At 50.5% G+C, this 22,932-nt stretch overlaps 1 long non-coding RNA gene across 1 annotated transcript; it reads right to left on the bottom strand.

Annotated features, from left to right (window-relative positions):
* Positions 1–1,093: 1,093 nt before the first annotated feature.
* Positions 1,094–21,934, bottom strand: LOC142021259 (uncharacterized). Its single transcript, XR_012647635.1, has 3 exons — positions 21,772–21,934; positions 2,183–2,431; positions 1,094–1,723 (listed from the first exon to the last, which is right to left on the bottom strand). It is a non-coding gene; the product is annotated as an uncharacterized LOC142021259 (long non-coding RNA).
* Positions 21,935–22,932: the final 998 nt, after the last annotated feature.

Below are 22,932 nucleotides of genomic sequence, written 5' to 3'. Positions count from 1 at the left end.
ACCCTCCCCTGCAAGGGGCCGGATGGGGCAGAGGCTGGATGGGAGGGGGCGGGGGCTGCACAGGCCAGAGGCTGGATGGGAGGAGGGCAGAACGGGCCTGAGGTGGGGGGGGCAATGGCTACCACACCCGCACTACAGCGCGTGTCCCCCTTCCCCCTCTGCAGGTCATCAGGGCCATCAACGCGATGCTGCTCCATAGGCTCGTCCACCTGGGGGATGTGGACAACACCGTTGCCGGCTTCCAGGACCTGGGCTTCCTGAACTGCATCAGCGCTTTGGATGGCACACACATCCCCATCCGGGCCCCACCACACAGCGCCGGTCAGTACGTGAACAGGAAGGGCTACAATTCGGTGGTGCTGCAGGCCCTTGTGGACACGAGGGGCTGGTTCACCAACCTCTGTGTGGGCTGGGCCGGCCGCACCCACGATGCCCGGGTCTTCTGGAACTCCGGCCTCTGCCACTGCATGGAGGCTGGCACCTTCGTCTCCCAGAGGGAGATCCCCATGGCAGAAGACGTCACCATGCTGCTCTGCATGGTGGCAGATGCGACGTACCCCCTGCAGCCGTGGCTCATGAGGCCCTACACGGGACACCTTGACCCCAATCAGGAGGCATTCAATGAACACCTCAACCATGCCCGCAATGTGGTAGAGTGGGCCTTCGGGCGCCTAAAGGGGCAGTGGAGGTGTCTCCTCACACGGCTGGAGGTCGGGGTCTTCAATGTGCCCCAGGTGGTGGGCACCTGTTGCATCCTCCACAACATTGTGGAGGGAAAGGGGGATGCCTATGTCCCCGGAGGGGGCCCTCTGGCTGACACTGTCTATGAGCAGCCTGGCACCACCCCCATGTGCCAGGCCCACCGGGACGGCCACTGAATTTGGGAGGCCCTCAGCAGGCCTGTGCCGATGGCCACCTCTGACCCCCATGCACGCCCACATCCCACGCACATCCATCGCCCACCATCCCTGCCACCCCCACCCCCACCCCCATCAGCACCTCACCCGCACATCCACCACCCACCAGCCACCGAGGAGCACAGCATGGAGTGGTGAATAATAAAGAAACATTTATATAACTTGGATGTTTGTAATAAGATGTACAGCGGGGAACCTAACTTGGAGGGAGGAACCTAGCTTGGAGGGGGACAGGGGGAACCTAACTTGGAGGGGGGCGAGGGGCACCTAATTTGGAGGGGGGCGGGAGGAACCTAACTCGGAGCGGGGCGAGGTGCTCATTCCGGGGCAGGGGTGGTGGGCCACGAACCCTGTTGGCCCCTGGAGCCCCTGCCCCCCCCCAGGTGCACGGTCCCTGGCGGTGGGGGGAGGGTGCCGGTACCACTGGCAAATATTGCCAGTGGGTGGGCCTGGTGGGGGCGGAGAGGGCAGGCTTGGTGGGGGGAGACACCAGGGGGCCAGGAGGTGGGCCACAGTGGCTGTGTGCTCCCGCACAGCATGGCCAATGCCCTCAAGGGTGTCCAGCAGCCTATCCCAGGCTGCCCTCCTCCACTCCATGTCGGCCCGGGTGAGCTGGAGATGCTTCTCAGCCACCTCGGCCTGGTGCTGGGTGGCTGGATCTTCCTCAGCCCTCCGGGGGGGCCCTCCGGCCACGGCCCCAACAGCGCGCTGCCCAGGGTGGAGTCCAGATACCTCCAAGAGCTGTAGGTGGGCTCTCCGGGATGAGGGATGGCGGTCGGGGTTCTCCTGGCCCACGGATGGTGCGGCTGTGTGGAGAGGAGGAGAGCATGTCAGTAGTGTGCCCCAGACGGAGGGGACCCGGCTGTGGCCTACGCTTCTGAGCCCACCCCATGGGACCCCTGCCTCCCCAAGGGACACTGACCATTCCAAGGAGCACTGACCGCCCCCTCCCCCGCACCCTCAGGACCGGGCCTCCCAGCCTGGGTGTGATTCCAGGGGTCTCTCCTGCAGGTGGCCCTTCCCAGCCTGTGGTGCGCGGGCCCCAGGCGCCGTCCAGCACTGACCGGCCGCCACCCCTGTGCGGCTTACGGCGCTGTCCACTGGGTGCGGGTGCTGGGTCTTGTTGGTGTGGCACTGCGGGGTGCCGCATCCCATGTGGGGGCTGGCCTGTATACAGCCCGGGACCATCAGTTCCATGTGCGGGCACCTAGTCATTGCGTCGCCCCCACCCTATGGAGTAGGTGTGTGCCCCTCCCTGGACATACCTGAGGGTCCCCTGGCGACGTCTGGAGATATCCGGCCCTCAGTTGCCTGGCTGGAGGAGCAGGAGGGATCACGATGGTCAGCTTCCCCTCCTCACTGGACCAGTCTGTGGTCCCCTCACCCTCCTGGGTCCCCAGTCTGGGCTGCTCCTCCTCCTCCTCCTCTGGCTGCAGCTCCTTCCCGGAGGTGTCCAGGTAAGCCGCGGGGGTGGGGGTGAACTCTCCTGGGGTCCCAGGATGCTCCGTAGCTCCCTGTAGAAAAGGCACGTGGCTGGTCCTGCCCCGGAGTGTCCAGCCTAGTCCCTGGCCCAGGCATATCCCTGGTGCAGCTCTTTTACTTTGGAGCATACCTGCTCTGCGGTGCGCTCCGGGTGGCCCCCGGTGTGGAGGCCCATTGCCAGGTGGCCAAAGGCTGAGGCATTGTGCCACTTCACGCCCATGTGGCACAGCACCCCCTCGTCCTGCCAGAGGCTGAGGAGGTCCCGCAGCTCCCACTCCGTCCAGGAGGGGGCCCTTTTTTTTCCTCCCCCTGGGAGCCCTGGGCGCCTTGTGGGGGCTTGGAGGGGGGGCCGTGGGGCTCGCGGGCCATGAGGGTGCTGGAGCGTCAGGCTGGAGTGCGTGTGCAGGCTGCTCCTAGCACACTGTCAGCTTCCTGCCACGGGTTTCCTGCATGTGTGCGGCTTCAAGGCAGCCAAACGCAGGGACCATAGAGCCCCACTGCTGCTGGCTGGAGTAGCCCCGCGCTCAAGCTGATCAGCGCCATGGCAGACCTGTATTTCGAAAGAGCAGACTGTGGAACGTCTACATGTGTACCCTTTCGATTTATTATTTCAAAAGGGAGCAATCTTCCTGACACGGATCGGGGTTTGTATTTCAAAGTGTGTGTCCCGTTCTTTCGATTTTCTTTCGAAAGATGGGTTTACATGTGTGGACGCTTCTCCCACTCTTTCAGAAAAGGGCCATTTATTTCGAAGTTTTTTCATGTGTAGACACAGGTTATATGTACAATGGACTTTAATATCTAGTGTAGACCCGCCCTGAGCTAGCTTTAATCTCGCTAGCTTGGCTGCTGCAGCAGTGAAGTTATGGCAGCATGACATGCAGCATAGACTAACACTCTGCACAGCTACCCAGGGTTCACTGCTCTGATACCTGAGCTAGGGAGATGAACCCTATCTCAGGTATGTTAGCTTCGATTGCAGTACAGAGGCAGAGTGGTCCTGCAGACTGAAAGCAGGAGCTGGCATCAGGAAATCCAGCATCTTGCTACTGACTGGTTAAGCATGAGTAAAGCACTTAGAAGCTCCGTGCCTCAATTTCCTGACTGACAAAAAAGGAATATTCTTCTCTTCTCCTCTCTGTTTACAGGAGTGTTTTGAAGGTTAATCAGGTGATGTTTTTACAACAATTTAAAAAGTCCCAAGAACTGCTGTTATGACACCAGAGTGAAGGGCCCAATTCAAAGTCTGCTGAACTCAAAGGTGGGGGGAACCCTTCCCACTGATTTCAGCAGGCTTTAGACTGGATGTTGAGTGTACATAGGGTTCCCTTTATTGTAAAAGATCACTCTCCTTCCCTACTCCTCTCACTTTGCCTGCCAGCATGGCACACACACAACACCCAAGGCAGAAATGAGACAGAAGTGACCAGGGCCCTGGCCTCACCATATTCTCACTCACTCACTGCACATAAACTAGTGGACGCAACATGGTGGAGGTGGACAGGGAAAAGCAGAGCATTCTCTGGTGCATTTGTGCTCTCCAGGTGTGCAGGGCATCCTGTGTCCGCTACACAGGGTGCAGCTTCTGGCTGTCTAACCAAGTCCATGCATCAGGCGGAACTCCTTCACCTCAGGAGTCCACACTGAGGGATGTGGCTAGTCAGCTGCAAACCCTGGGAATAATGATTTTGCAATTCTGAAACCTCATTCTCCTCCTGCCTCCTCCCTTAATTCTTCCTTCTAGCAGCAAATGGCTGCTTTGTGGTTAATACAGCAAGGCTGTCACTGTTGTAACTGCTTGTGCCTCCAGATCCATATTTTGCTGCATGGAAAGCAGAGGAATTACGCAGACCAGCACTCAGAGCTCACATAGCCTGAGGCCCAGCCTGACGCTTGGCACTAAACCAGCTGCTTCCAGAGGAGACAGAGGAAGCAAATGGAATAGAAATCATTAATTAAGACGAGAACAGGTCCAATAAGAAGGAAATAGTGACTAGAATAGCGAAAGCAAGAGTGAGTTTGAAGGCGGTGGATAAGATCTGGAAAAGCAAAGCAATTAGCTTAGGAATGAAGCTGAGTGTCTTGAAAATGTGCATTCAGTGGCATGTTGTGCAGATTGGAGACATGGATGATAACGAAAGATTCCAAGAGAAAGATATTGGCATTTGAGAGTTGTTATAGAAAGATCTTAAGAGTAGGATGGATGCAGAAGGTCACCAATGAGGAATTATACAGGAAGATACAGCCACAAGAGAACCTACTGCAGAAGGTTATACAATACAAGTTACAGCTATTCAGGTGTATTTGCAGAATAAATGACGACCAAAAAATCAAGGCCCCTGTATTCGACATAATGGATGGTTCAAATAGGAGAGACAGACCCCCCGCTGGGTAGATGATATTGGTGCAGAGCTAGTCTACAGAAACTAAGCCACTCCACACTGGACAGGGAAAGATGGAAGGAAATAGTGAGAGAGGCACCAGACACCAACGGGTGCTGAGCCCATGGCTGATGATGATGATGATCAGATCCAACCCAAGAGCTGGTTGAAGTGGTCTCTCTATAGCGATGCAGCCTTTCAGATGAATTTCTCATCATGCTTAGTAACAGAGAGAAAGCCGTGCTAGTCTATATACTATCAAAACAAAAAAGCAGTCAAGTAGCACTTTAAAGACTAACAAAATAATTTATTAGGTGAGCTTTCGTGGGACAGACCCACTTCTTCAGGTCATCGCCATACCAGAACAGACTCAATATTTAAGGCACAGACAACCAAAAATAGTAATCAAGGTAGACAAATCAGAAAGAAATATCAAGGTGAGCAAATCAGAGAGCAGAGGAGTAGAAGGAGGGGGAGGGGAGTCAAGAATTAGATTAAGCCAAGTATGCAAAAGCGCCCCTATAATGACCCAGAAAATTCACATCCTGGTTCAAACCACTTGTTCAAACCAATTATAGGGGCTCTTTTGCATACCTGGCTTTATCTAATTCTTGACTTCCCCCCCTGCCCCTTCTACCCTTCTCCTCTCTTATTTGCTCACCTTGATATTTCTTTCTGATTTGTCAACCTTGATTACTATTTTTGGTTCTCTGTGCCTTAAATATTGAGTGTGTTCTGGTATGGCTTTGGTCTGAAGAAGTGGGTCTGTCCCACGAAAGCTCACCTAATAAATTATTGTTAATCTTAAAAGTGCTACTTGACTGCTTTTTCGTTTCATCCTTCTTAATTAGGGTAATGCTGCTACACAATATTGACCTCCTGCAGTTCAGCAAATTCTCTGGTTCGGCACTGGTCAGGTCCCGAGGGTATCAGACTAGACAGGTTCAACCTGTCACAGAATAAGCTCAAGAAACAAGAGATGATGTATCATATTCCCTTTCCAATTATGTCAGTGTTAGAAGTAGTGAAAGCAAATCACTTTAAAGATGTGGGGTGGGGACTCTAGGTATGTTTAGGGCTGGGGCTTTAAATCCATAAACAATGGCATCTAGATATCCCTTACCTTTGCATCACTCTAGCATAGAGGTCAGCAACCTTTCCGAGTTCGAGCACCAGAATTTGACCTTTTGACTCTATGTATGGGCTGAGTGTTGGTGCTACTTTTTAAAGTTACCAATAGTCCTACTTACCACAGCTTCATTAATAAATAAAGATGCAGAGCTTTACTGTTTAGGTGGTGATTGGTAGGAATAAGTGGTGTTTTGTTAATCCACAGGCAGCATAGCTGTGAACAAGCTCTTGCATGTATGGGGGAAAAGGGGAGGGGATGAGCTCCTGCTTCATGTTTCAATGAAATCAGCATGTGTACCGCTCCTGGTACCCATGCCGTAGGTTGCTGACCCCTACTTTAGCATTTTCTACCCAGGAACTGCAACCAAAAAGTTGCCAGGAAGATATATACAGACATACATACCTCATAGAACTGGAAGGGACCTCGAGGTCATTGAATCCAGTCCCCTGCACTCACAGCAGGACCTATAACCATCCCTGACAGGGTTTTTTTTCTAACCTAACCTGCCCTAGAACTTTGAAAGATCCCTCAAGGATTGAACTCACAATCCTGATTTTACAAGATTAATGCTCTGCAGACAAAATACACTAATTCAAGCAAAGAGAATGAATGTGTTGCTAAAGCATGTGGCTGTGGCAGAGACAAAAAAAATCATCCTTTGCCTTTTGCCTGTGAGTGTCAGCAAAGTCTCATCCATCAGAAATCTATTTGCTGGACAGAATGAGGACACTCCTTGCTTTAAGCTTGCTGCATTATTTACTCACTGGGAGGGCCTAGGACTGCTCAAAGCTCTGAGAAGGTTCTGATCTTGTTTTGCCTGGGAGACAGGTTGGATGTGGCCTGGCTGGAGTTCCTTCAGTCCATTAGGATGCTGGTTACCCTTCAAGAGTGACGTGCTGCAGGGGCCCATTTCATTTAGCTGCTTAGACAGAAGAACATTGAAAGGTTTGTTTTAGTAAAGATTGTAGGGTTAAATCCTGACACCTTTATTCCCTTTTTCTTTGGGAGAAAGACCCATGAAAATAGATGGGGTACATGCTTCAGATATTAGAATTTGGTCCATCAGAATCCCTACCAAATCAGATAAACAGATTAATTAATTAAAACTATTTTTAAATGGTTGATGAGTGACTCTATCCTGCCTTGAACATGGCCACACAAAAGCTGTCCCAATTCCAGGTTCTCAGTGCAAGCCAAAAGAGTAAAACTGATTTAAACGTTGCCTCCTTCTTAAGGTGCCACAGTGGCAGTTCGTGCCCGGTGTGCAATGCTGGCCCAATAACACACCGAGAGTGGAAGAAGAATCTTTATTTGGAATGCCAAGTAAGGTGCAGGGGGATCTCTCCTCAAAGCCTGCAAGCCTTACAACAAGAAGTGAGCTATACTTATACCTTTCTCCTCCTTTGTTCACCCCCACCAACAAACCAAGGGAGAGTTTCTCATACTCCCTTTATCCATTCCTCCAGCTCAAACTGAATTCCTGCTGCTCATATGACATTCCGCTCTGGTAATTCCTTATTGAGCAGGAGGTAAAGTACCAATGGATTATTAACAGAATGTAAGTTACAGGGAGGTAGAGTTATTCAGTCGTATAGAACATGAACAGTATTTCAGTAACAAAACAATGCTGAATTTAATGAGAAAACTAAGGAGGATTCACTAACAATGCTAAATACAATATTGAACCTCATGGGAACATCAGTAAGCATTCATTTACAAAACAATGTTTCTATGAGAACAGAATATAACAACGTTTCCCCTGCCAACAAACACATGGAAGCACCTAACTTTGTGTGTAAGGGAGCATCTTCAGACAGTGAGAGGGACAAAACAGCTAACTGGGGCAATCCTTGCCTTTCCAATGGGGCCTCAATTCCATTCTGTGGTTGCTCTTTGGAAAGAGCTAAGTGAGCCCCTTCCTCCTGTCCTTTCAGAGTCTTTTTATTTGATGTGCCAAGGGACACCAATTCCATCCACTTATAGGTTCGGCACAATGGCTTTTCTTTCCCTGAGTGGAATCAAATCCCTCCCCAGAGCTGTTTCTTAAGAGGTAGCAGCAGAGTGAGCTCCTGGGACTGAGCAGCTCCTAGTGCATGACTCTTGGCCATTATGGCAAGGTTTAGAAGATCCATTGGTTTAACTGCATTCAAAGTGGGGCAGACTGTACCATCCACTTCCTTTTCTACCACTTTTTACTCTCCAATCACCACACAGGCTGCTGCCTCTGTCCCTCATGCGCCAAGGCCGCCTTTGCTATTCACACATCTATATCACATGCTATGAATGAGACACATCCAGCTTAATTTGCTTCATTAACTGGTCCTGCTAATGAGAGGTGACTTCTTTTATATTTTGCTGCTGTACAGAACCCGGATTCTGTCATTTCTACTCTAACTCATCTGATGAAGTGGCTTTTACCCACAAAAGGTCATGACCAGCGTTCCTTGTAAGCTGAACGCTTGGGTTGATGCCCAGGAGAGATTCAGGTACTGCCCAGCTGATTAACAGAGTGCCCACAGCCGGCAGCCAGTGTCACTATTGGTAGTGATTTCTGCACATGCCTCGGTGCACATAACAAAATTTGTTCTGTCCATGGATGGAAAAAATTACAGGGAACAGTGCACATTTCCTAATAAATTGGTTGGTCTCTAAGGTGCCGCAGGACTGCTTTAAATAGCTCCTTCCAGTCTCTGAAGAATCACAGAATCATAGAATTATAGGGCTGGAAGGGACCTCAGAAGGTCATCTAATCCAGCCCCCTGCTTCAAGCAGGATCATCCCCAACTAAGTCATCCCACCTAAGACCTTGTCAAGCCGGGACTTAAGGATCAATACAGATGCCACCTGAAGCTGCCCCCCCAAATTTTAGTCTCATCACTGCCCTGCATTTTTCATTACAATAGATATAGCAGGTGCTAGCCACTTTGGGGCCCCTTCACCTTTCTTAGCCCTTAGCTGAGGGAGAAGGAATTGAGGGTGATGTGAGCTTCCAAAGAGAACCAAGAGTAAAGAAAAACCAGACAGAAGTCACTGTGATGTGATCTGTACACATCACAAAGGTGTTTAAAGGGCCCTCCAGATATCAGTTCTCAGCTGTTTCATTTTGAGGGCAAAGCCTCTTGTCCTCCAGTAGTTCAACCTTTAGAGCCTGTCCCAGCATGCAGACTTCAGCTGTGTGCACCACTAGAACCCAGAGTCAGAGGTGGATCCGAGCTTGTCACCAGGAGAGGGTGCACTGTGCTGCAAGAGGGCTCAACCATTCTTTGAGCCAGGAGAAGAGCATGTGAGGAGTAATCCATTTACTCTGAGTATTTCGACTCATCCTAGTTACAATTGACAAGCAAGCCATGAGGAGATGGGAATGGAAAACCTGTGCGCAGTAACCTTTCCCTTTGTTGAAAATGTCAAACCAATTCCTAACAGCTCACTTTAAAGTGAATTCTGCATCGTCCATTTGACATCTTTCCCACCTCCCCAGAATTGCCAAAAGAGACATCTGCCCTGAGAGGAGAGTAAGGTGCAAAAAGAAACTTTCAAACCAGCCCAGAGGCCAACAGAAGTTAGCACAATACAGCTAGGAACAAATCAAGCATGAATTACATGTCTACAGAAAATGGATCAGGGAGGCAGGAGGTTGCTGACCCAGGCAAGCCCCAGAAATTCAAAAGCTTTTTTCTTCTCACCACTAAAAGTCAGCTCTCTAGTTTAACATAAAACATCAGACTCGTCTCACTGGCCATGAGTGTACGGTCTCTCTTCTGCCCCTATTTGCTTTACCTTGTCACATTAGATTATAGAATTCTGTCTTTCAGCACCAGAGAGACTGAATGGCTTTTCTAATTCATTCTAAGGCACAGCAAAAAGTGGGTGGGGGAATTACAATAAAGAGAAAAGGTTTCTGAGGAAAAAAAAATCTGCACTTCTTGTGGGTTGGATGTTATGAAATGCTAAAGGAGAGCTACAGAATCAGGAATTAGGGGGCACCGTAAATCAACTAATAGTGGAGACGGTTTAACCCGGTTTCGCTGTAAGATAGACAAGCAGAGCTGTAACACTTTAACAGTTTTTCTAACACACTTTTGTGGGTTAGATCCACTTCATCAGATTTTGAGAGCAAAAATGAGAATACAGAATGTATATAGAGCAGGGCAGTGGGTGAAGAGAAAAAAAGAAAAAAAGGTCAGGGTGTCACCTTGATTAACGCTTCAGAAGCCTGGAACTACAAAAAATAGCTCAACTCTGGGTGTGTCTACACGAGGAACTAACTTCAAAGTTAGGCAGTACTTCAAAGTAGCCAGCAGAGAGTCTACACACATTTTCGCTTACTTGGAAGTTAACTTTGAAGCAGGGAGCACAACTTCAAAGTCCACACTCCATTCCTTCACAATTTGTTCTAAGAAAAAAAGAGACTAATGCTGAGGTTTTTTTTCATATGAACTTAACCGCAATTTCTGTGCATTTGGATTATATTAGACAGATTGGAGAGAGGGGGCTGCCAATTGCAGGGGCGAAAAGTGGGGCCTGACATAAAAAGTTTGTTTACACTGATGTAGTTGAACCCCGCTTTCTTCTCCCTGCTGATGCCCCATTATATCTACTTTGAAAACTGTTGTCACCATGTTTTTCCAGGGAGAGGGGGCTGGAGAATGAAACTGGACAGCACACATGGAGCACAAGGTTTCCCAAAGCAATTTCAAGTCCGTTTCCTTCTGTCCCACAACACGCCCAGCATGCCTCATGAGACCACCCAGGGAAAGAGCGGATTCCAGGCCATCATTTATAGTGCTCCGTGACTGCTCTTTCCAGCAGCAGGAAGGAAAATGTTCTCAGCTGGGATGTTCCCAGCTTGTTGCTCTGAAGCCAGGACTGTCCATTTTAATTAGTGGCCTTCAGACTGCTCCAGAACTATGGATCTAGACAGTTTGGAGGCAGACATAACTCTCTCCTGACAGTGCTAAGAAATGCAAGTCAGCCATGGAGGGTGTGATTCACCACTGCACGCATGGCCAGTGCAAGGGCTCCACACACAGGCCATATGCCAATGGGAAGCTCACTCGGAAAGAAGAGCTCCTATGATGGTGTTTTAAAATATAATGCAGCTGCTGCATAATAGTCCCATGCTGCCATCCCCTCCTCCCTCCTGTCACTGCTAACTCACTGCTAGCATCTCTGTGTGTCACTAAAAGCTTGCTAAAGATCACAAGCATAGGCTTTTGGCAGCCCAAGCAGATGTGAACTCTTCAAGGCAGCAGCAGGGTCTCTGCCTCCTCTTTTTAATCTCTGTACAGCCTCAAGTGTACCAGGAAAATTACCACACACACACACACACACACACACACAGAGTAAAAAGAGCAGCAGCCTGGGTGCAGAGATGAGCTGTAGCAAAGGCTGGAGAGCGCGTAGCATTGCTCAAAGAGCCAGGTAGTGAGAGATCATTGATTAGAAAGCCGAAAGCTGCCTGAAAACACAATGAATAAGCGTGGAGAGGGCATAAGACCCCCAGCTGTGCCTACAATCCCCCTCCCATTAAAACCAGACACAATGCTGTGAGCTAGCGCTTGTACGTAGGGTGAAATTGCAACAAGACAACTGTCTGCACTGGGTTAACTCTGCCATGAAAGTGCTCTTTGCAGCCAGGTCATTGCTTTGCAACAAACTTTGGAATAACCAGGGGGTGGCAAATGCCATAGAAATCTATGACTGCTGGCTTTCACTGCACCTGTTTCAAAGCTGGGGAGATCAAACTATCCTATAAGTTGTACCTCCCTCGTCTGGGACCTGAGTGGTTCCTTATGAGTGGATTCACCAGATGAGGGGAGCTCAGGACCCCAGGATGCTTGGGGGGGCCCATTTTGCAGTCTCCCTCACAGGTCTGCCTGGCTCCCCCTGCCTGGCCTGGGTTCATGTGGCTGCAGGGATGTTAGCAGGGCTGGGCTCCCCACAGTAGGGCTTCCCTACCCCAGATGGGCTCCCCATAGTGTACATGAATGCAGCACATAAGAACAGCTATACTGGGTCAGACAAAAGCTCCATCTATATAAATATCCTGTTTTCCAACAGTGGTCAATGCCAAGTGCATCAGATTGACAAGAACAGGTAAGCATCTAGTGATCCTTCCCTGCCTCGGTGCTCCCCTTGAAACTCCCCAGAGCAGGCTGCCAGCAGAGCTTCCTGCCACCAGCACGGCTCCACTCTGTCCCTGCACAGCTGGAGCTCTCTGGTCCAGCAACATCCATGGTCGTGCCAGACAAGGGAGGTTGCCACATGAGAGAGTTATAACCTGGTGAGCTCTTTGAGTACATGGCCTCAGGGCCACACAGACATTTAGCTCACGGTGGGCTAGTGAAGGGTAGGTATACACCATGGCTTGTTATGAAATAGGTGGGTGAGGTAAAAATAGCTTTGATTGGGCAAACTTCTGTTGGTAAGATTTAGCCAGATCCTACAATTCAGTATGGTGGCTCTGCACGTGTATAGCCTGGCCTGGTAGTAACAAACCACAAGGGATCTTCCATCCTAGTGCTGTTCATGGGAACAAACTACTCTGCTCATTGTCCGCCATGCACCCGATGGGCTTCTCAGGCAGTTGGCTTTGCAAGATGGGACAAAGAAGCACAACCTCCAAGTTTCCAAGATTCACTTTGTCCTCATTGCCAAAGCCTCACCAGGCTCATCTCAGTTATTCACTATCAAGAGCTGCACTGTGGGAAAAATCCAACAGAAGCAGCCCTTGTGTGTTTGCCTTTTATTAAAGGGTTTCAGATGATCTCTCTCACAGGCACTACACAGGTTTCTTGGAGGGCAGCAGGAAAGCCTGCATAATCAATTCAGAAGTATGGATAATTGGCAGATCAAATTACCACAAGAAGGGGGTTATTTTTTCATCGCCTCTCGATAGTTTCTTATTCCCCTATTTCTGAATATATTATGCATCCCCTCTGGTACATTTCTCTTCCTAGCTCATGTAATAAAAATGGAGGAGCCCAGTGTGGTTTAATTTAAATTTAACAATCATGGAAGTCAGAAACTGAGCCCCCTGGTTGGAGTCAGGAACAGAGTGGGTTTGTACAAGTTTCCTGACTCAGTCACTCCTGTCCTGACCAGCTTCATGCATTTGCCATTTGTTCCCATACTGGCTATCTTCTTGTAATGCAGCTCTTAAGTGCTGTGAGGCTGTCAGAGTCCTAGGCCATGACATGTCCTCCTTCCAGACTGGCAGTAAGAACCCTGGGACCAAGTAGGTTCAATTCCAGAGTTCAGACTGACCCCAAGGTCAAGGTACATTCCAGTGGTGGTTTTACTCCTGGCCTATCATTTACTTATGGAAATGCTCAGCTCAAGTAATGACTAAGACATAAAGTGCTCAGACTCTCCGATAAAAAATTCTGCTGAAATGGCTGATCCTTATTATTAATACATGGTCTCTCTTCTGGGTGAAACTGAATCAAGTCACCCATATTTCCCAGCAGTCTAAGCATGTGATGGCTGGAATGATGCCTCTCTTAGCTGAGACAGGATGTCACTGACGTAGGATCACTCAACCTCTCCCTGGTGGTAGCATAGGGTTGCACATGAGCACTGAGCTGTGTAAGTGGTATGGTAAATGAATGCAGCGCATAAGAACAGCCACACTGGGTCAGACCAAAGCTCCATCTAGATCAGGAGCCTGTTTTCCAACAGTGGTCAGTGCCAGGTACAACTGAGAGACTGAACAGAACAGATAAGCACCAAGTGATCCTTCCCTGTCCCCCACTCCCAGCTTCTGGCAAACGGTGGCTAGAGACCAGTGTTCCCTGTAAGCTGACCACTTGGGTGGCCACCCAGGAGAGATTCCATTGCCGGCCAGCTGATTAGCAGAGCACCCACAGCTGTCCACCACTAGCAGTGTGTGTTTCTATGGGTGGTGCACATTTGATATGCCTCAGAGCACATAACAAAATTTATTCCGCCCATGGGTATAAAAAATTAGGTGGGAGCCCTGCTAGAGTCACCTGACCTTGCCTAGCCTGTCATCCCAATAGCAATTATCCCTGGGTCTCTATGCCTGGTGTTTCTTGGGCACCCTCTTTTAGATGCCAAAGTGCCCATCTGCATCCACACCTCAGCTAGCTGAGCATCTAAATCCTGCAAGCAGGTGCCAGCCCAGCCCATTTTTTGTGCATCTGTTTATTTCCATGCACAAAATTGCACCTGCACTACAAAGGCCGGAATTGGGCTCCGCCACACAGCACACCCCTGTCTGCCGCAGACAGAAAGATGTTCCTCAATCTCAACAACAGCGAGAGGAGGCGAGAGGAACCATCCTGGAGCAGCCCCTTCAAAAAAACAAACTAAGGTCCTTCATTATCCATTACAATTAACCTATGCAAATGAGTGTTAATGGCCACTTCCCCAGCAATTTACTTCTCTCGCCCATCAAGAGCTGGGTGCTCTGCTGAGCCGCAAACACCAGCACCAAAAATAGCATTTATTTGGTAATCAGATGGCACCTCCAGCATCTGGGGCTGGGGGGGAAGATATAATGAGAAAGGAAAGCAATTAAACTGTCAGCCTGGGTGCCTTTCCTCTCTGACAGTTACTGAACGGTGATCTCAGCTCTTTACTGATGCCACACACCCAGAAAAAGTGCTGACAGCCGCCCTGCCCACGGCTACTGTTAAACACCCACTTATTGCTCTAATCTGCTCATTTTCACGCTGGTGAATGGGGGATTGATCGCTGACACTGACCTGCCACTCTGATGAAACCAGGACATTAGAGCCTTTTGCCTACAAACTTGGCAAGGGGGCCAAGTCTGACAGCAGAAATGGAGCGCAAATGACGAGCAAGGGGAGAGGCTGGAGCAGCAGGAGAGCCTAGGCAAGAACCCATGCAGAGGGAGAGCAAACAAGGCAGGATGCCGGCTGGAACTCCCAGCCATGGGGAACACCGAAGGGTTGCCTTCTTTTCACTGCTAGGGCTTTACAAACCCATTGGCGCCCCTGTTTGCTTCACCCTAGCACAGGGAGCTGGGATCTGGACTCCCACACTGCTTGGGGCACAAACTGATCTGTGTCAGGTCTCAGCTACCCAGTATGGGGAAGTTGAATGGGGCCTTTCACCCAAGGGTGCCATTTCAAGAGGGAGGGGAGGGCGGGCAGCAGCTGTGCACACCAGGACATGGCTTGCTTATCTCCCGGTCCCAGGGAGCAAAGAGAAAGGTCACAGATTCCCTGAAGTACCCCTCTGCCCCACCCCCTCCCCAGCAAGGCGTGAGAGGCATGCCAGCAATCTGTGGGCTCTCCTCTCCTTCACTCCCATAGTCAGGGACATGGGAGGAAGAGCAGCCAGCATCCTGGTAGGCATGGATGCTCCCCCCGTCCCACCGAAATGGCCCCCTTGGGTGAAAGGCCTCATTCGATACCCCCATACTGGATAACTGAGACCCAAAATGGCACCCTTGCTTTCACTCTTAGTAGAGATCCTGGTGTTTCAAAGTTTGCATGGGCCCAAGCGCATGTGCAGGTGGGGGTTCTCAAGCAGGCAGAGAGGTGTGACAGGAGGAATACCACGCACCGAATGCCAGCCACAGTGCCTCCCTGCTCCTCTGCATCATGTCCCTCGCCCTCTGCTGAGACTGGGGCCTAGTCACATGAAATAGGGAAAGTCTTTAGGGGCCTCCTCCCAGCTCCACCATTGAGCATGTCTAGAGGCCAACCACACCAGGGCAGCTTGACCAAAGCATCGCTCCAGTCCACAGCTGGGAAACATCTTGGGCTGGGCAGGAAACCCACAAAATCCTGTCGCAGGTGGGCTGCAGTTGTGGAACTGTTGTGCCCTGCCCTTGGCCCATACAGGGCAGTAAGGCCACTGGGAGAGTGACGTAGGGGAGGGGGCAGCACTTTTGCCACAGCCAGTCATGCAAGGGATGGCAGCAGGGGGCCCGTACCCTCTAGCCTGGCAGGGGAAGTGGCCCTGGCCAGTGGCATAGTTAGGACAGGAACAGTGGACAGGCCCAGACTTCTGGTGGGCAGGCAATGATGGGGAGAGCCCTGACAGAGCAGGAAAGATCTAGTGCCCTGGGAAGATGGGAGGGGGCAAGAGGGATCCAGGGCCCTGGGGAAAGGGGCAGGAAGGGGAGGGGGGTGCAAGAGGGTTCTGGTGCCCTGGTAAAGAAGGCCCAGGGGAATGGGCGACCAGTCTCCCCCGCCCTCACCTTACTGCTTGGCAGGTACTGGGGCACACAGGCTGCAGGTCACATCCATGGGTCAGAGGGGTGCCCTAGCAGTGGCTGAGCTCCACTCACCCTTCCCCATCCAGGCTCGGTGTCTGTCAGCTCTGCCCCTTTGATCTCCTGCCCCAGTTTCTGGCTTCAGCACTAGCCCAGACCTCCCCACAAAGTACCTCTCCCACAGCGGGGAAGCATGTGACAGCAGTGCCTGGTGGCGGCAGGAGAACCGTGAGGCCAGGCTGATGGACACCCACCTGAGATCAGGAGCCTCAGCCTGTGGATTCAGGGGCTCCTGCCCCCATTTTGGGTGGACCTGAATGCTAAGTAGATGGGCAATGGCCCATTCAGGCCCACCCATTGTGCCCACCCAGCACTGGTATGTTGCAGGATGCTGGAAAAACTGCAGAGTCAGACACACTTGTGTGGATCCCATTGTTTTTCTTGTGCTCATAGGGCTGCTCTCCTCAACTTCCAGCACAAGCAGTCATCGTTTTATTTTTCAGCACAGTATGGCTACGTCTACACGTGAAGCCTACATCGAAGTAGCCTATTTCGATGTGGCGACATCGAAATAGGCTATTTCGATGAATAACGTCTACACGTCCTCCAGGGCTGGCAACGTCGATGTTCAACATCGACGTTGCGCAGCACCACATCGAAATAGGTGCTGCGAGGGAACGTCTACACGCCACAGTAGCACACATCGAAATAAGGGTGCCAGGCACAGCTGCAGACAGGTTCACAGGGCGGACTCAACAGCAAGCCGCTCCCTTAAAGGGCCCCTCCCAGACACACTTGCACTAAACAGCACAAGATACACAGAGCTGACAACGAGTTGCAGACCCTGTGCATGCAGCATGAATCCCCCACTGCAGCAGCAGCAGCCAGAAGCCCTGGGCTAAGGGCTGCTGCACACGGTGACCATAGAGCCCCGCACGGGCTGGAGAGACAGCGTCTCTCAAACCCCCAGCTGATGGCTGCCATCGAAATATCTTCGAAATAACTTCGAAATAGCGCCTGACGCGTGTAGCATGGAGGACCCCACAATTTCGACTTTGCGGGACGCGGATCGTCTACACGGTCCCTACTTCGACGTGTAGCCGCGACGGGCGCTATTTCGAAGTTAGTGCCGCTACTTCGAAGTAGCGTGCACGTGTAGACACAGCTTATGAGAGCAGAGGAGAGCTTGGAGAACTTTAGGAATGACCCAGTCCAAACACACGGTGTTCTCTTCTGTCTGCAAGCTGGAGAGGAGTCAAGCCAGCCTAGCCAGGCCTGGCTCGGGAAGAAGCTGTAACTGCTTTGGGCACTCCTGAAAAGCCACTCTAAACATTTCTGGATTCGACAAATCAGCATTGTCCAATGAAAAAACACCAAGCTGAAAAATTCCCAACTCATTCTAGTGTTTGTTGGTTTTATGGAAGCCTGCATGGCTCTTCTTATAGGCAGGCTGCAGATGCAGCAAGACAAATGGTTCTGCCCAGGTGACTTGCAGCTAGAAAAGAAATTTCATTATTTTGCCTCATTTTCTTTCTAGGAAGGTTTAGAACTTAAGAACTGGCATGAAAAAGCTGGCTATCCAGGGGACTAGTGGGATCTCCCCGCCCTGTGCCCCCGGCCATTTCTATGTCCCTGTAACTCAGGAATGGAAAAAACTGATGTCCATGTGTACATCGATTCACAAAGTCATGTTCATACACCTGACAAACCTCTGAGTTCAGCTCTGTTTAGCACTATCAATAATTTCTCCTGCAGTTTGGAAGGGCTGGCAAAGCCCAAGGCTACAGCAGCTGGTACTTGAGACCATATTAGTCATAGTTTATTTTCATTCCCGAGATAAAAACACATCTGGATCCCAACAAGGGGAGCTAAGTCATCCAACAGTCTCCAGGCAAACTCCAGTCTGCCAAGCAGACCAAGGGCAAATATTATCCCTAGGGACGTTAATGCAGGTTAATTAAACCTAACTGCTCAGCAGGGGCGTGGTGAACTCAGATGCATTGCTACGACAGGCTGCTGGGTGCATGGCATGTCCCTGTCACAGCCTGAGCATTAAGAGACCTCGTATAGGCCTGGGGGCTCATTTGCTTGACAAGAGCAAAGCGGGTAATTTTACTGTAGCACACTTGCAAAAGCAATGCCCTGACTGTTATCAAAACTGACAGGCAAGTTATGGGAGCAGTTAAGAGACAGTTCCTTTTTTAAGGAGGAACCACTGAGGAGATCAGACATTAATTAGTTCATGAAGGAGAAGATGAGGGGAAAGCAGAATAAAGGAAGGAAGGAAGGTAGGGATCATGGGGAACAGGAACTGGCAGCCCAGAGACGGATTTAATCAATTTATTTGACTCTCTCCTTGAAGGGATAGCGAGGAAGAGACTTTATGCCTGACAGCTGTCCAACCAGGTAGTTTTGACTACTATTGAAAGCCACTTTGGTTCAAGCAACCCAGCTGGATAACAACCAATGGGTGCTGCAAGGTAGAAAGCAAAAGGAATCACCCATATTCTGTCATCCAGCTGATCATTTTCTTTCCTACAATTCCTCCAAACCGAATCCCCAAGAGAAAACTTTCAGTGCACGGGAAGACAAAGAGCTGCTGCTACCAGCACTTGAAGAACAAAATCTGCTGGGCTGTATGACCTGGTCACAGATGTAAGAATAATGAGGTAAATGCACTGTGACCTCATGCCAGGAAACACTAGTTGGAGTTAAACTCAGGAGAGGAGAGCAAACGTCCTCAGCAACGTCTTTTAGGGAGGGAAAATTCAGGAAAACTGATCCCAGCAAATTTTTACAAGGCACCAAAGCATTGGGGTCCCCTTTGGTAAGGTAGATGGAGTTGCCATTATTATCATGGTCGCTATTTGGAAATATTTCTCAGCTGAGCTCATTGCTTACATTTCAGAACCATGGGATGGATGGCTCAGCACAGCTTGGAAAAGTTTCCCTTGGAATATTTTCTGTATAAGCTGCACAAAGAGCTTCCATGAATAATAGGCCCTTATAAGCAGAGGCAACTAAATTCAACATGGTGTATGTGGTTCACCATCCATAGCATTGCACCTGCTTACACTCAGACAAGATCTGGCCCACAGATTTAAAAACATGTCTTTCAATGGTAGAGGAAGACTGGGAAGGAGGATGATGCAGCTAAGATATAAGCCAAAGAGCTGAATTCAAGACCCGCTGCATGGGAACCATGCCTAAGTCACTTTGTTGCCCTGTAGTTCAGTTGGCCATGTACAGGTTGAACCTCTCTGATCCAGTCCATAATCCTGCACGATTTTATTCAGCCGGACGTCCACTTCTTATGGGTGTAGACAAGTTGCCCATGATCCCATAAAGTTTGTTTACAGCCACCAGTCCTGGCTCTCAGTGTTCTGTGCTGTTATTTTAGGTGTAATTTACCGCTACATTTCTTCTCAGATCCCAGTAAGCAGTGGAAGTGTTGGTGACGCTGCTAAGACAATAATGACCTCCTGTGGTCCGAAAAATTCTTTGGTTTGGCACTGGTCAGGTCCTCAGGGTGCCAGACGAGAAAGGTTCAACTTGTATAAAGTAAGGATAATTTGCTACATGTTATGCTAATGGGAACCACAGACAGAATATTATTACTGCTATTTATTAAGCAGCATAGCAGTAGCTGGACCTTTACAAGGACACAGAAGGACAAGATCCCTACCATACACTTTACATTACTAGGAGGTAATGCACAGATTATAAGGGCTGGAACACTCTGTGCTACAGAGCTCACACTAGGAACACTGCACAGGAAGGGAGTTTTAAGGAGACGGCAGAAAAGGAGATTTTTGGACCCAAAGGAGGTGGCAGGCCGTGCCAAGGGAATGCAGCAGCACCAAATGAAAGGCTGGAAGTGGTGAATGGGAGGTGAGACCAAGGGAGGCCTGAGGAAGAAGGGCCAAGCAGTGAATAGGTTCAAGAGAGCAGAGGCAGGAGACAATGAAAGCTGGTATGTGGCTGGGCAGAGATGTGCAGAGAAGGTGCTGGAACAAGACACAAAAATCAGTGGGAAACCATTCAGGTTCTGAGGTGACGAGGGACATTTACGTGCCTAGAAAGAGAGAACGGATAGTGATGACCTTGGGGATGGGGCGACGCGCTTGCTAAGGGGACAGAAATGTGATTTTTGCTGTACTGCCTAGGACAGTTTATATTGTCTCCAGCCTTGGTACAGTACCAACTCACACTGCTGCCTTCCCTGGGGACTTAGCCTAATGGGCCCAAATGGCCGTCCTTTCCCTACGTCCTGTGCAGATAAAAAGGAAGCCGCTGCTAATGAAGGCAGCCACCCTCTTGCAGTGCTTCCAGTGGGACAGAGGCCAGGCTGCTCTCTGTGGAGATGGCTGCTCACTTCAGCACCAGCCTGATGCATAATCATAATTAACGCAAGTCCGTTAAACACTCCCCTTGACGTGACTGAGATATGGATTGGGAGACCTGGGGAGTGTGGGTACCAGGGGAAGTCCAAGTGGGAGGTAGGGCAGTGGAGGAGATGAGGTGCAGAAAAGAAACCAAAGGTCACGCAAAGAAATGTGGCACAGGAAGGAAACAGAGACTAGAGGGCCAAGAAAGCGACTGGTAGAATGAGCAGGGAGGAGACTGTGAGGGAAAAATCTGTGGGAGATAAATACAGAGGAGCCGGGCCGGCATCTGACAGGAGAGAAGGGCTGCCCAGTGGGGCTGGGAGGGACAGCTGGAGAAGAAAGCCCCATAGTGATTAGGGAGCGGGGTGCAGTAGGAACACCACAGCTCCCCACCCCACTGGGCTTAGGCCAGAGCAAGGAGAAGCCTGCTCCTAGAAGCGTACAGAAGCCTACACCTCATTCTGGGTCTGGATTCAGGCTGAATTCTGGCCCCTACCGTGACTTCACACAGCTGGAAGAGGGAAGACGGCTCCCCCAGCGGGAGGGTGCAAACAGACAGCAGTGCCTTTGGCTCTCTTTCAGGCTCATGCTGGGTCTCATGGGTTGGGACTCATGATTTAACACTACCTCTGGGGCTGGCAGTGTTGCTCACTGCACTGTGCCTGGGTTCCACCCTCGGCCTGGCAGGGAGCGCTGTCCGACAGCTATGTGCAGGCTCTGCCACTGGGTGCCTCTCTGTGATGGTAGCCTGCTGTCTTCTCCCCTGTACCCCCCAGACAGGACATGTTTTTCTGCTACCAGTCACGTGTTTCCCGCCCAGAGCTCTCTCTTCGTGCAGCAGGTGCCTTTCCCCAGCGTGCCCTTTCTGCTGCAGCATTTGCATGTCCCTGGGCAGCAGTCACCCTAGGCAGGGGGAGGCAACCCTTTCCCAAACTGCCTCACCTAGTGCTGCCCATGCTCTACCAGAGGCTCCTGCCTCCCACCCTCAGCCTCCTCTTATGGGTGGCAGCTGCAGCCATGACAACGGCGGAGTTCCAGGGGCTGTGAGGCCACACTCTTGTGGGCTGGAGGCCAGGAGCCCCATTGTGTGGAGGGGGTTGGACAGTGGCCATGGTGGGAGGTGGGGCCTCAGGTGGAAGGGGTGTGGGTCTTTGTGCACGAAAGCTTATGCTCCAAAACATCTGTTAGTTTATAAGGTGCCACAGGACTTCTTGCTGTCCTCAAAAATACAGACTAACATGGCTACCTCTCTGATACTTACCTCCAGTGTAAGGTCCCACAGCACCCCGATTCCTGTTGGCAGCTAGCTGGCAAGGGTGGCATCTGAGCAGGGCAGATGCACAGCAGGAAGCAAACCCATAATCTTAGCTTTGCTGTGAGCCATTAGCCCATCTGCAAAAAGGGATTTCATCCTGTCAGTGCTGCTGCTGGGCTCTCAGTGCGGAGTCATGGGGCATTCAGAGAGCGTGCAGGCGGGGAGATTTACGTGCCCAGTTATTTATTTTCAGATAAAGTAAATTCCAGCCTGACGGCCTTGGCACACAGCCATTTGGCAATAGCGATGAATTCTTGCTGAGACAGAGGGTGGCAGAATGGGTCCCTTAGGTTCTGGATGGGAAGGGTGTGGTCGTGGCCTTTTCTTCTCCGACTTCCACTCCTTTTGCCCTTTCTGGTCATCAGTCCCCTTGCGAGAAGGTCGCCACATTCGGCTCTATCTGTATGGCCACTGGGTGCACCCTAGCTTGATTGAAGTGAGGAGACTTGATGCAGGGAAGCACTAAACTTGAAAGAGAACACCCATTGGCTTTCTGCTCACATCCAGATTGGATGTCAGGCTCCAAAGGCACTGGGATTTATTGCCCTGGAAAGTAGCGCGGGCACAAAGCTGTGAGGAGCTGGCAGAGCTGCGCACACCAAGATAAAAATTCAGGACTAGTCAGAGTGAAGAAATATTTCTTTCAAGTTCAGATGGTGCTAAAATGGAAAGTCATTAAGGCTATAAATGGCAGCAGAGTGCAATTAACTCCAGCTTTTATGCTGTTTCTCATAAAGGCCTGGCTGGCTGCTTCATCCAGGGACAGGCTGCTCACCGAGGACACTGGCTCAGGGATGACAACAGCCTTCGTCAGCAGAGGGTTGCTTACCTCATGCTGAAACGCACTGACATTTCCTTCCCTGAGCAGGCCTCCATAAACGTGTCAAGAAGGAACATTTTAATAATTATTATTTAAAAGAGAGCCAGGCAAGTTGATTCGCCAGGGACCTTTCCAGCTCATACTCTATGATGCTGGTCCTGCTGGCCTATAACTTTGACTGCATGGCCTATAATTCTCCTGGAGCACAGTGATTTGATGGATCTGCCCTCCTGTGTCAATCTCTCCGCTCAGTCCTTTCTCTCGCTCAGTCTCTATGTCACCAACCA

The sequence above is a fragment of the Carettochelys insculpta genome, chromosome 15, assembly GCF_033958435.1.
Source record: "Carettochelys insculpta isolate YL-2023 chromosome 15, ASM3395843v1, whole genome shotgun sequence".
NCBI classification, from domain to species: domain Eukaryota; kingdom Metazoa; phylum Chordata; order Testudines; family Carettochelyidae; genus Carettochelys; species Carettochelys insculpta.
The sequence above is the reverse complement of the archived record's forward strand: the minus strand, read 5'-3'. Positions and strand labels throughout refer to the sequence as shown.